Genomic DNA, 9,036 nt, shown 5'->3' on the forward strand with positions numbered 1-9,036 from the left:
GAGGATGACAAGGATTTCTTATACAACACATTTACCTGATTTTCTTCATTTCCTTTCAATCAGATTAAACAGAACTTATTTTGTTTCAGCTTGTAAGCCAGTGTGCCCAGAGCCAAAATGCCCTCCTCCTCAAGGTAAAAGTGGAAGCTGAGTATTTTTTGAATATGTATTTGTTTTATTTGCGTTAATAGAAAACATTTCCAAAATGAGTCTAGTTGTCTTAATTTATCTTTAAAGTCTGTACAAACTGTGTGAACTTTCATATGTACATTTTTCAGTGTGTAAACCGCAGCCTGTGTGCCACGAACAGAAATGTCCCCCTCCTCAAGGTAAGGCATTTACCAAATATTTTCCTTGCTACATTTAAAAATAATTTAACTGCTCAGTCACAGAGAATATTTGTAGCCGAATGATATTTTATTAATAGTCTTAGTTGTCATTAGAGAGTAGCATTGTAGTAATGTAAGTAAGAATAGCAATGGTCTGTGTAAGTTTATCATCACTGATAACATTTTTTTTTCTACTTTATCTTCAGTTGTGCAATGTAAACCAGTTCCACATTGCCAGAAACAGCAGGACAAGCATGTGTGAAGAAGTAAAGAGGGAAATTCATTATGATAAATGTAATATGAAGAGCTCTTCTGTTATGCTGTTTAAGAGAAAACGCTAAATTATACTACATGGATATGTTATGACAATTATGCAATATTAACGTCTGTAAAAATAAATAATCATGGCTTACTAATTGTGATTTATTGATTTTAAGTTGAACTGACTTCCTTATATCATTACATTTAAACAACTGAATAAGTAAAATTGTAAGATTGATTTTAGATCTGTAAATGCAACTAAAGCGAGAAAAAGAATTTTAAACCTTACTTCTCTTGGGAACCGATGGCTTTCAGTCATAAAGGCCGTCCCAGACCAATTTCAGTTACCGCTCACAGCACTGAGAGCTATGGCTAGAAGTGTGCTCCGGCACTGACTGACAGCTCGGTCTGCACTGTATCAGTGTAGAGTCAGCTGTCAGTCAGTGAAGTCATCAGCTGCTCCAGCCGCTGGGATACAGCAAGGTTCTGCCTCTGACAGTGCGAGATCAGCTCACTGTTTACCTTGTCTGCCTCCGAATGAGAGGAGCCTGACACAGCCAAGGAACAGCAACCAGGACCAGAGGACATGAGGATATGTGTATCACCAGCAAACTACACAGCAGGCAAGCAGGGAGTGTCAGGCTGATAACAGAGAACACTAGAACACAGGTGTAAGTGCTGGATCACAAGGAACACAGACACTGGAAGGTATAATTTGATGACAGAGAGCTCAGCAACACAGGGAGTGACAGGCTGATAATCAATAACTTAGGCACAGGTGGTAACAAGCAAATAACACATAACACAAGTAGAGAGAGATTTGACAGGCTGGTAACAGAGAACACTAGAACACAGGCACAAGGGGTGGATGATAGCACAAAAGCACAAGGCTTGGGAGGCAGACAACAGAGGATAATAGCTCACAGAATGAAATCGCCAACAGAGAATGCTAGCATAGAGTGTGTAAAGCAGACAAAATCAATGGATTAACAAATGAATATAAATTGCGGAATATGACAGGAAATGAGAAGCTGATAACAGAGAGCACTAGTATAGAAAATAGAGAAGAGAGGCTGAGCTGGCTTCCCGGATTTAGGAGTTATGTCTGTCTGACATTCGCACACTCTGGTCCCAATTGACCATCTCTCCTGCCTTGATTGACAGTGCTGATATCTCCTATATCATCCACAGTCTGTTCAAGTTTTGCACCTATGCACGAGGGAACAGGAGCTGCGCAGGCACAACAGACTGTGGATGACATACGAGACTTCAACCACATCAACAAAAACGGCAGGATGGCAATTGTGGGGTCGGAGGAGGCATTGAGCACAGCCTGACACTCATTGGACTGGATGCTGCTTATTAGCTTATGGCATGGGAGAATGATAAAAGATATTTTCCTAGGTTTGAGGAGCAGCTGGCCTGTTGCAGGACTGCTTTTAAATGCCATTGAAAGGTGGTGGTTATAGTTTATAAAGGGTAAACCTGGTGATAAGTTCTGGCTTTCAAAACATGCAAATCCCTGTTGTATTGTGCGTGTAACAGAACCCACCAGGAGCAGAACCATAGCAAACATGTAAGAGGGCTTGTTACACATCTGTTTCGGATCTGGGCTTTGCCTCCCTCACCCTGGTATGCTAAATTCTGTTGTGCTCCACATCAGGCTTTGCCGATGGCCTGGTGTGATCACATGTGATCATCTGCCTGGGCCTATATTAGGCTTACCAAGACACACACCTGTGTCTTAGTATTAAGACGTTAATGTTTCTGAATCCTGTTTGCAACCCGTCTGCAATCTCCAAGACGTCTCCTGTCTGCCTCCAGCTTTCAGTCCCTCAGTCTCCTATCTGCCTTTAGCCTTCAGTATCTCAGCTACCCGTCTGCGCGCTCCAAGATGTTTCCTGGCTGCCTGCAGCTTCCAGTACTTCAGCCTTTGGTCTGCCTGCAGCCTTCATTATCTCTGCAGCCTGTGTATGGCCTCGAGGACATCTCCTGGCTTTCAGTCCCTTAGTCTCCTGTACAGCTGCGGTCTCCCATACCTCTGTTATCTGTCACCCATGTGCCTAACCTGCCTGCTGCACCGACTTCCATGACCTGTGTGCCCCCTCGGACCTTGGGTTTAGAACATCCAATTCACCAGGTGAGCCTAACAGGTCAGTTGGAAATAAAGGAAACCTGTCAGGAGATTCATGCTACCCAAAACATGGGCAGCATGAATCACAGCCTGGCTGCACGATTGCGGGCAGGTATATTTTTCTCAGAAATCTTTCTATGTTTCGGAGAAAATATACTTTAAAAATAATTTACTTCCACCAGCTCCAATGAAAGTGAATGACAAGTCTCTCCCTATGCATACATGAGGAAGAGACCTATCAAACACTTGCTACTGTGCTGGGAAGAGTCTGCCATGCCAGGTACGGCCCCAAACTAGCCTTATCTCCCCCAACGGTTCCACATATAAGTAAGCAAGTATAAGTCCTTGCTTTTTATTTTTCATTCCTTTTACATACACTTTTGACTTTTGCTCAAAAACTGTATCAAAATGTACATGCGAATGCAACCTAAAAGGGGATGGTTTGGGGGAATGTTGTCTATAAAACAGCATAGATGTATGCTTGTGAAAAAAAATGTGCTGTCTGTGATTATTGATTTCTGGTTTCATTGTTCAAAAAAAATTGGAGTAAAGGTTGAGAACCCTAAACTGCAAGACCTTACACAGCTGCAGTTTTGGTTGCCTGATTTGAAAAAACAGATACTGTACTGATAAGGCCAGTCCTACAATATCAGTGTAATTTCTGAGTTTAGAAGGGTTGAATGACCTTTGGTAATATCATTGCCATGGTACCAAATGTCCTTCATCCTTTTGGAATCTGTAGGAACTGAAGAGGAGGAGCGAGACGGGTGAGCTCTCAACACTCTTCCTGTGTATTAGTATAGACAATATGTATTTGGTATAGACTATGTGTATACTGCACAGATGATGCATGTATACAAAGCAGAATGAGCATGAATCACGTGTCACAGATGCAGTAGCTGTGGCTCTTTTGAGAGTTGTTTAATGGGAGAACCAATCCAGCTAGTTCCTTTTTCATGGATTTTGTAAATCTTTAAAGACTTTCCCCTCTTTATAAATAACAGATATTTAACTTGGAGTCAGAAGAAACTGGCCGGCACTTCCAAAACAAGAAATAGGTGTGAACAGGTGCTTACTAGGAGCAGCTACCTCCATATACAATTAACAAACAAAGCAGCACACTGCAACAATAAGTATGCGAACATGAAATATATGACATTTGAATAGCATTACTGCTGTAGAAAATAGAAATAAATGAGAAATCTTAGCGCATAAATTGGCCAATTCATGTGCACCTGGTAGCCACGGTAAGGCGTTTCACAAAAATACCAGGACCCTATCAATCTGAATTCCTCTCTAAGTGACTATGTCTGCTTGTGTGTGGGATAATAGGATTCTGCTGTAATTAAAATCGCCTGTGGCATAGAGGCGGAGTGCTCAGTCAAAGCTTATACATAGAAACAGAAAAAACTGGCCGACACTTCCATCAGCATGTACCCCTTTGTGTACTTCTATCATTTCACCCATCACTTCGTGAATAGATAGTAAGGCTTCACCACACTCATTTAATTGCAAAAATTTCAGAAGCTGGCCATAAATATGAGATTTTTTTCTATCTCTAGTGTAAACATGCATGTATTATATTATTTACTTTCTATAGAGAAGAAGAGAATAATCTGCTTCCAGACATCACTGTGCAAATATGATCATCAGTGAAGTTGAAATACATTTATCTTGTATGTATTGCAAGCTGCTGTGCCTATTCTGTAAAATAAATAAAGAGCAGAATTTTTAAACCAACTTTTTTCATAGAAAATGTTGCATATATTTAAGGAATTTTAGCCAACTCCCAATTGCAAAATTGCTTTAATTTAACCCGTTTTGAAGTTTTTTTTAAACTTAACTGCCTATAAAAGGTACTAAGTCAGCATATCAGTGGGATTCAAAATAAGATACTGATGAGGCTACCCCAAATTATGCTTATGGCCAGAACAAGTCAATTAACAGTACCAATACACCCCTATATGATATGCCAGCAAGAAGGTCTTATTCTTTATTATGTATTTCTGTTGCTTGTATAGTGCCAAAACATTCATGTGTCTACAAGTCCAAGTGTGATATAGTGGGGTAGAGTCTGAACTGAGATCTGCCGCCTCCCGCATTTTTTTTTTTCTGGAGCTGAATATGCAGCTGCATATGGTTTCTGAAGATCGGGGGCTTACTTGTACATTTACTAAACTTTGAGCTCTCTTATCCAGCTATACTGCTCCTGTAGCAATGATCCAGATTTTGGGTTCCTATCTCCAACCATAATATCCTCAGTAGCTTTCACAATGACAGTGACAATTGGAGAACTTTTTGAATGCAATTATAGTTTATTGAATTACATCAACACAAAAGATAATGATTAAATAAATGTAATGAACATGCTACATGCATTTCATAGTTATCAGTCTGTAGGCTTGAACTTCTTTCCACATCACTTCTGTTGTTAACATTGTGGCTTGCATGGATCTAGAATAGATAAAAGAAGCATTTAATATTCCCATAAACTTTGATAGCATTTACAGATAGTGGCTGTGCATGATTATCTGGGAGAAAAGTGTTGGGCTATCTTTTCTTGGCACCATTAGAGGAAATTATCCTAAGGGTTCATCATGTATCTAATCAGAAAATGGTCACTTTAAATTGCATTGTAATTTAATTGTAATTGCAATAGATTTTTGTGAATAAACGAATAGATTATGGACCCTGCAGATTGCAATCTTTTCTTTTGAGGCCATTATTGAATAGCCTGGGATAACCCAAAGATCCTCTTGTAGGTACTGAAGAAAGGTGTGAACTGTACATATAAACTGAAGATCAAATGGCTATGCACTAATGCTGTAATGAGGAAAGATAAGGGCAGATCATTAGAACTTTGAAGCCAATATTCTGGTAATATAAAAAAAAATCAACATATACCTATCATTTCCCATGCACAAGTTGCACAATTAGGTGTAAGGAAGTACAGATACTCAATAGGACCATGTATATGATCTATTCTTCCAAATCAAGGACATCAGAAAATGAATTTTTATAGAGTATATCTACAAATGTCTCAGTTTATGTACCTTGAGGAGGACATTTTTGATCTGGACATTGTTGATCCTTGCAGGCTGAAAATAAATAACATCTTAATTTGTATAAGACTGCATTACCTTATTTAATTAAAAAAATAATTCTTCAACATGTAAGGCAAACTGAATCCTTATTAGATGTTGCTTACTCAGATACAGGCAAAGAGGAGAAGTTATAAATAAATCTTTACTATTTATTGTAATTATGCTATACTATTTTAGACCAGCACTTTGCATGTACCATGTTTCAGGTTCAAGAGCACTGTCTGTAAACTAAAATATTACATATAATAGATTGACATTCCTTGTGTGCTATTTTTATGCATTTGGCACCAAATGGGTTTCCATCTTTCATAAGATATTGCTACAGTATCTACCACTAAGGCCAAAGAGGTTTGCTGGGCAGATCATAGGTATGCAGGAGAGTGCAATAGTGCTATTCCAGCAACTTTTTTTTCTCATAATTGATATAGTGCAATCTATGAAGTGCTCTTTGCTTTTTTTTCCACAAGTGTGACTATCCATAAAATGTCAGAAGCATATGGCGGCTGCTTTCCAACTTTTTGGAATTCCATTTTGGAGTATACTGACATTGACTCATTTCAAGCTGTGCAAAAAATGCTTTCCAAATGTCTTTTAAGATTATACCAATTTACCCCTCATTTATGCCCCCTAAATGTGTGGATTGGTGCCGCAGCTCCATCTGATCATGGAACATCCTGGCAGCACAAACAAGAAAATTTAAGGAGATGCTGTGTAACAGGAAGTTTTGGGAAGGCTTTTGCTGTGCCTTCTCTTGGCGTCCATGGAGATCTTTCAGTGTCCTCCTAAATATTTTGGCAGGCAGTGACGGCTTAGATTGAGTCATAGTAAAGCCCCCAAAATGTATATTTGTACTGAAGTACTCTTTTGTACTTGGAGGATGCATGTTTCCATAATATAGCCATGTGCATGAGATCTGACACTTCACAGAGGATCCATTGTGTGAGGTAAAATATTGTATAAAAACAGGCAGTGAAATGTTTTACCTCACAGAAAGAATCAGCTGCAATCCCCTGCTGTAATGTCTGCATTGTCTTTTGCTCCCCCCCCCTGCCCAGGAGATGTGGTATGTTCCATACATGGTCAGACACAGACAATTATTAAAATGAACTTTTGTTTGTGGGAAAACCCTTTAAGTTTATGAAGTTTTGAAAACAAAATGCAGATAATGTTTGATGAAGAAAACTAATTGCTAGCTTTCACAAGTTATTTTGTTTTTACACCTAAAGACCAATAAATGCTCATTAAATAGAGGGTTTTGGCATTCCCTGGGCAGGTATGTGTTGATAAACATTTAATATACTGTACTTTTTTCTATTACAGTACAGGAAATTATTGCCTTCTGCGCTCTTTGTCTTCTTATATTTTAAGGGATATTATATGTAAAGGTTTCCCAGTATGTTAGCAGGATATATCAATTACTACTATAACCTCCTGTAAAACTATCATATTTATATAATTAGATCATTGCTAATATGTTATTAGCATCATTTTCATTAATTAATATTAATATAATTATATACTTACGATCTTGGCATATGGGTTTAGGACAAGGCTCTGGGCAAGGTTTTGGACAAGGCTGTGGACAAGGTGGTGGACAAGGCTCTGGGCATTTCTTCTGTTGTCCCTTCAGTCCAGACATTGTTGGAAAGGGATGTTAGAAAGTCAGATATGATGTTTGACGATAACTGAGTAAAACAAGCTTCTGTGTTTGGTTTGCCAAAATGCAAGCTTTATATACTTATGATAATACTGTAACAGATTATTAGCATTTCATATAACAGAATGTTAGGCAATACAATATTTACATATATTTATCAGGATATTTCCCTAAAAGATAGGGTGTTGTCTCACATAAAAAATATCTTCTTCCGTAATTATTTATCATGCAAATCTTCCTAACATACAGATGTATTTATTTATATGTAAGCATTTCTGCAATTTACATTATTATGCTTACAAATTTTATAGAGCTATAATATGGCAGCATGGAAGTGAATGAGGCCCTTCTATAATTCCATGTACATCTGAATTTATAGTGAGGTGTAATGATTTTTTTTGCTGTCAAATTCTGTATGGATGATGCATCATAAGTAGTGTTGAGCCACCCTCGTAGTGTTCGAGTTCGGTTCGGTTCGTCGAACACCCGTGTGTTCGCCGAACTGTTCGTCGAACTGTTCGTCGAACACCTTCGAACACCGTTAAAACCAATGGCAGGCAAACAAAAACACATAGAAACACATAGAAAACACCTTCAAAGGTGTCCAAAAGCTGACAAACTGCTCAGAAGACACAACTAACACATGGAAAAGTGACAAGTACATATAGTCATGCGAAAAGAAAAGAGGTGGAGGAGTAAAAGGAGGGGGAGACACAGATATAGGCATGTCATGCCCTTCTAAAATCCAAAAAGTGAGAAGCCGAGACGGCCAGTCCGCTCCTGCCCGTGCCACCTTCGTGTCGCCGGGTTTGTGCCAGAGCCGCGGTGAACCCTGACGGCCAGCCCCCCTCTCCCAATACTGGTGCCTGTCCGCTGGTGGGTCGAGAGAGCCCCCCTGTGGTGGAGGCAGCTCTAAGCTTTTTAATTTAAATTGTCCCTCTAATTTGAATGAATACACTTTAAATCCATTTACAAGGATCTATTGGAGGGCAAGTCTCATGCCAGCAGCCGCGTAATTCCAGCTCCAGTAGCGTCCACTAAAGCTGCTGCAGTTAAAAAGCTTTTATAAGGATCGAGCTCGGCTGTCCACCGCAAGGCATCCTAGTGCCAGTCCCAGCCCCTATGCCTTGGGGTGCCTCCTGATGCTCTTCACTAAGTATCCCGTGGTCCCGAAGCATTTCCTTTGAAAAAATTAAGTGTCCAAACTACAGGTGGTGTAGCTTGCTTAACAGCCGGGATAATCCGCTGACTAGCAGACACTGCTACTAGGCACAAAGTATTTCCTGGGCTAGATGCAGTTAAAAATTTGTAAGTAGATACTCTCGTTGGATGCTGAGAAAGCATTCCATAGAGTCTCCTGGCACGCCATATATGATTCTCTTAAAAAGCTTGGGGTAGGGGTCTAGGGGACCCTTTTATAGCCAAAATCACGGCCCTGTATCACAATACGTCACCTAGGCTGAAGATAAATGGAACTGTAGCACCGAGGGCTCGGTTGCTACAGACGTATTGCACCTCACCCAGAGGTGTGATATCTCACTCTCAGATAAG

The 9,036-nt window shown here is 39.7% G+C and overlaps 1 long non-coding RNA gene across 1 annotated transcript; it reads right to left on the reverse strand.

The window, feature by feature from the left end:
- Positions 1 to 5,016: 5,016 nt before the first annotated feature.
- LOC141271341 (uncharacterized) lies at positions 5,017 to 7,562 on the reverse strand. Its single transcript, XR_012321902.1, has 3 exons — positions 7,353 to 7,562; positions 5,778 to 5,822; positions 5,017 to 5,178 (listed from the first exon to the last, which is right to left on the reverse strand). It is a non-coding gene; the product is annotated as an uncharacterized lncRNA (long non-coding RNA).
- Between the last annotated feature and the right edge of the window lie 1,474 nt (positions 7,563 to 9,036).

Source organism: Phyllobates terribilis, unplaced genomic scaffold (genome assembly GCF_046119375.1).
Source record: "Phyllobates terribilis strain yellow unplaced genomic scaffold, ASM4611937v1 Scaffold_5__5_contigs__length_657084704, whole genome shotgun sequence".
NCBI classification, from domain to species: domain Eukaryota; kingdom Metazoa; phylum Chordata; class Amphibia; order Anura; family Dendrobatidae; genus Phyllobates; species Phyllobates terribilis.